General features: G+C 47.9%; 1 protein-coding gene across 10 annotated transcripts in view; it reads right to left on the bottom strand.

Annotated features, from left to right (window-relative positions):
- The window catches only part of EPB41L1 (erythrocyte membrane protein band 4.1 like 1), a 120,728-nt gene that overhangs the window by 104,539 nt on the left and 11,138 nt on the right, over window positions 1-5,051 (bottom strand). For 9 of the 10 annotated variants that reach the window (XM_025039797.1, XM_025039799.1, XM_025039800.1 and 6 more), the window contains exons 2-3: window positions 2,163-2,296; window positions 486-536 (exon numbers count right to left, since the gene is read on the bottom strand). The exons of the other annotated variant lie outside the window; for it this stretch is intronic. The gene's annotated coding sequence lies outside the window, so the exon portion shown is untranslated. The remainder of the gene's footprint in view (window positions 1-485; window positions 537-2,162; window positions 2,297-5,051) is intronic. 10 annotated transcript variants of the gene reach the window in all.

Genomic DNA, 5,051 nt, shown 5'->3' with positions numbered 1-5,051 from the left:
ATATAAAACCCTGAGGCCAACAGAAAGGAAGGTAGCGACCTAAGTTCACTTAGTCATCAGTGGCAGAACCAGAATGAAAACACCCTGTAAATCCAATCTACAACCTAGGAGTGGTTAAGCAAAAGAAAACAAGGGCTCCAGGGTCAGCTAATCTGACTTCCAGGTCCAAGGCCATCAGTCACCAGCCATGGATAAGCAATATAGGCAAAGCACGTTAGCTAACACAGAGTTGTCAAAGGAATATGTGTTTCAGTCCCTACCTCAAAATAAGCCAAAACCAGAGAGGCAGAGAGGACCGGCAGCACTGCCCTGTTTTTCAAACCCACCCGATGGGGCATGTGACAAGGGCCCAGACTTCGGTGGCCTAGACAAACTCTCATGCCTCCCCAGCAGTAAAATATCCAGAGAGCCTGAGGGCCAAGAAGACCAATTTGTTCAACCTGAGCAGAAGAAGAAAAGTTAGACTGTACCAGTCTAACACTCACCAGTCCTCTGTCCACACCAGCTTCCTGGGGATAAGGACGTCAGTCAGGCACCTAGAAGGAGGAAATGGTGTTAGCTGTTCTGAACTGAGTTGATGGACCCAGCATGAAGCTGGAAATTGAAAGGCTGGCATTTGACTCTCTGAGGAACCTTGGGGAAGTTGCTGAACCTGTTAAACAGAAAAGCCTGTGTGACTATGCAGAGAGTAAAAGGGAAAGTAACAAATATGAAGCTGGAGCAGCCAGCCCAGGCCGTGAAGGGCCTTTGGAGTTCAGTCTTGATTCTAAGAGTAGTGGGAAATCATTGATTTGTAGAGTACAGAATGGACTGGAAATAGGCAAGACATGAGTTAGGAGGTCGCTGTGGGTGTCTAGGGGGCATGTGACAAGGGCCCAGATTCGGTGGCTCAGTAGAGCTAGAAAACATAGATGGAGTCAAGAGATATTTAAGTGGTAATACCCACAGAACGTCATCGTGGACTGGATCTGGAGGATGAGGGGGCGCCAAGGCCTGCCTACCCTCAGGCGCTTCCTGCCTCGTTAGTCCCATGGTCTCCAGCACCCAGGAAAAAAACGTACTATCACTTTCTCAACCTGGCCTATCTTTGCCTCAGTCTCTCCATCTGTAAAATAAATACGGTTGGACTCAGTGGTCCCTAAGGTATTTTTAGCATTAATATTCTGGTCTAATTCACTCACAGAGTATTTAAGCCCCTTTTCAATCATCTGCAGGCCTGGCATGATACACATGGGGCAGGACTGTTGGAGGAATAAACCTCAGGTGCCCTGGACTCACACACTCAGAACAGTACATTTCCAGGCTGAGGTGTTTCCACTTCACAGAGGACACAAGAATCAGGCCAATAGAAAGGTCACTTGGGCTAGGTCGGAACAACAGGAGGAGAAATTGTGTGCCCAGGTACCTTCTTCCTGCCCCAGCTCTGGAGGTGGACATGGGCCTCAGGACACTGCCACTCCAGCTATAACATCAGTCACCCTGTAACCTGCTTCCCCATTCACTGTTTCCTAGCACCCAAGCTAACCCTGGGAGGCCAGGTAGTAAGCATGTGTGGGAGGCAGTGCAGTACAGTGGTTATCGACCTGTTTTGAATTCTGGCTCCACAACTTTATAGCTATATGGCCTAGGGCAAGTCACCAAACTTCTCTGAGCACTAGTTTCCTCATTTGGAAAAGAGGAATAATATAGTGTCCGCTTCCAGGGCCGGTGAGAGGATTCAATGAGATGATGCACGTGGAGATTTCGGCACAGTGCTTAATCACAACAATCCAGGAGGCAGTGGCATCCAACACAGATGTGGAAACTAAGACCCAGAAAGGTGAATGACACACTGAAGACCAGTACAGCAAAGCAGTGCAGAGGTGAGACCCAGAACTCAGGTTCTTAACCACTTAGGTTGTATGTGCAGCATTTTGGTTCCTGCTTTTCAGATGAAGTTGAGACTGAAAAATTACAAGTGATTTGACTAAGACTACAGAGAGAATTAACGCTAAAAGAGGGATTTGATCCCAGGCCTCCTTCATGAAAAAGCCTAGGGTCTCCAGAAAAAGCCCATGTGCATCCAGAAAGTAGATGTACATGGAGACCAAATTTTAGGGCCCTTTAAACCTGGAACAGGGACAAATGCAAATGTGGGCAGATTTGGGGCAGGAGGGAGTTACCTTGAGAGGAAACCAGAAGGAGCTGGTGAAACAAAAGCGTCTTTTTCAGAAGGCCTCCCTGGGGCCTGGCTGGGAGAGGAGGGGGCTGACAAGCAGGGCCATCCACCCTGCCAGGGCTGAGCTGAGGGCTGGATCTAAACAAACAGAAACGGTTCCAGCTTGGCCATCAAACTGCTGTGTGATCCTAGGCAAGACAAACATACACACACACACATACACACACACACACACACACACACACACTCTCTCTCTCTCTCTCTCTCTCACACACACACACACACGCACACACACACGCACACACACACGCACACTCAGTTCTCAGTCTCTTCAACTCAGGAATGAGATGGTTGTACTGAATGGTGTTGAGATCCCTTCCAGTTATCAGAGGCTAATAATAACCATTCCTCACAAGCTCCCGACTCCTGATTGGGCCCTGCTCCTACAACCCCAAAAGGTGGCCTCTTAATGCTAATTCCAAAATTACTACAGTAGGGTTGGGAAGCCCTGCATCGAGGCTCTGGCCACATCGCCAGGTCACCTCCCCTCAACAGGCCTCGGCTTCCTCACCTATGAAATGGATACATATCTATGCCTGATCACCTACAGAATAGGACGATCCAAAGAGCTACCTCAAAGGCAAGAAATCCCCTGAGGTAACAAACAAAGCATCTCCCTAGTCCCCATCCCAAATCCACCCTCAAGGTCTTTTAAATTCTCCTCCTTTCGCTCGGGTCCAAGTCACTTTCAGACACATGGAATAAGAGAATCCAAGGTGACAGATGCAACAGCAGTAGCAACAACCCCCACAATTAATAGTAGTAGCAACCACCACCACAGCTAACACCTGAATACTCACATGGGCCAGGCACTGCGGTAGGTGCTACACTTGGACTATATCTCAGGGAATCCCCTCAATCAATGAAGTAAACTCTACCATTAGTCTAGATATACAGATGATAGACTAAGGTTCAGCAAAGTAAAGTGACTTGTCCAAGGTCACACACACAGCAAGTGAGTGGCATGGCCAGCCAGGAGCCGGCTCTTCATTTGACCTCAGAAGTTTTCATCTTATACTTGAGGCTTTGGAGTTTCCAGGGTAACATTCCACCATGGGGCATGGCCCAGATCTAGGGGGATAGTGAGTGGGGGATAACTGATCTTCGCCTCCCCAAATAACTAGTCTTTATAGTCTTGTATTATTATTCAAATGTGTCTTTCTCAACTCTCTGGCTGGAACAGTGCTGTCCAAGAGAAACACAATTCAAGTCACATAAGCAATTTAAAATTTTCCAGTAGCAGCATTTTAAAGAATACAAAGGAATGGATAAAATTAATTTTAATAGTGTGTTTACTTAACCCAATTTGCCCATTTCAACACAAAATTGATATAAAAATATCATTGAGGTACTTTACATGATTTTTTTCACACTGAGCCTTCTGAATCTGGTGCTTACATTTAGAGTACATCTCAATTCTGACACTAAATTTTCATTGGACATTTAGATTCTCTTAGCCTTTATGATTGAAAAACTATATTCATAAATCTAAGTTCCCAAACATACGTATACGTTTTTCAATAACTGAATGGAGTATTTTTTTAATTTTAAATTAATCAAATAAAATTCAGTTCCTCAGTGGCATTAACCACATTTCGAGGGCCCGAAAGCCACATGTGGTTGATGGCTACTGTATGGGGCCGTGTAGCTCTAGACCAGGGGTCCCCAACCCCCGGGCTGTGGACTGGTACTGGTCTGTGGCCTGAACTTGGCCACACAGCAGGAGGTGAGTGGCGGCAGGCCAGCGAAGCTTCATCTGTATTTGCAGCCACTCCCCAGCACTAGCATCACCACCTCAGCTCCACCTCAGATCATCAGGCATAGATTCTCATAAGAGCACCAGTCCCTGGTACCAAAAAGGTTGGGGACCGCTGCTCTAGACAATCAAGTCCTAGAGGATGGGGGGGTGGCCTCCAAGGCCCTAAGCCAGAGCTAGGCCTCCCAAGGTAAAGTTGAATCTGAATAGAATGCCATCTATTCATTCAACAAGCCTCTGCCGAGCCTAATATTAATATCTATATCTATTTACAGCCTAAAAACTTAAATACTAAGCCTAATATTAATATTTACATTTGAGGTTTATTATATTCACAGTCACGGTAACAAAGGGATCAGAGTACCCACTGTTCGGAGGATGACTGTGGCTCACAGAGGTGGGCCACCTGCCCAAGGTCACCCAGCTTTGACCCTGGACCTATTTGACTAGGAAGCCTGAGCTCTGTCCCTAAAGCTTGATAGAGGTGCCACCTAAGGCTCTGCCTTCTACAAGAAGAAATAAGCCTTTGCTACTATTCTCTGGGACCCCATTTCCCCCAGGCTTGTGGCAGAGAATGGCCTAGAAGAGGACACCCAACGAAGTGGGTAAAATAGAAAGAAAGCAGGAAAAAGACATAGCATAGCCTGCACCAGGTGGCAGTCCTGTGTACAGGGCTTAGGCCACTGTGGCGCCTTTCCCCACCACCTCCCACACTCCTACCCGGCAGGAGGCAAAGCCAGCAAGGTCTACTGGCTGCTTGCCCTCTGGGTGGGTCCTGGGGCTAGGCACCATGCCCTCCCTGGCACCTCCCCCAAAAGCACTCACTCAAAGGCCCTTGGACTAGGGCCAGAGCCAGTACTCACCTCCCAGGGTCACCTCAGCTGGAGTCCAGGGAAAGGATCCAAGAGGCAGCCCTACCGCTAGAAGGAGGGGCGGAGCTGTTCTGGAGTCGACTAGGAGTAGGGAAAAGGTGGAAGGTACAGGCCAGAAAACCTGGGTAGCTCCACCCCTCTCCTGGGGAACAGAGCTAGCACACAGCCTAATGGCAGGGTGAAACTCTCACCAGCCATTAGGTTT

The sequence above is a fragment of the Pteropus alecto genome, unplaced genomic scaffold, assembly GCF_000325575.1.
Source record: "Pteropus alecto unplaced genomic scaffold, ASM32557v1 scaffold45, whole genome shotgun sequence".
NCBI lineage: Eukaryota > Metazoa > Chordata > Mammalia > Chiroptera > Pteropodidae > Pteropus > Pteropus alecto.
Note: the sequence above shows the minus strand (reverse complement) of the source record. Positions and strands in the feature narration are given on the sequence as shown.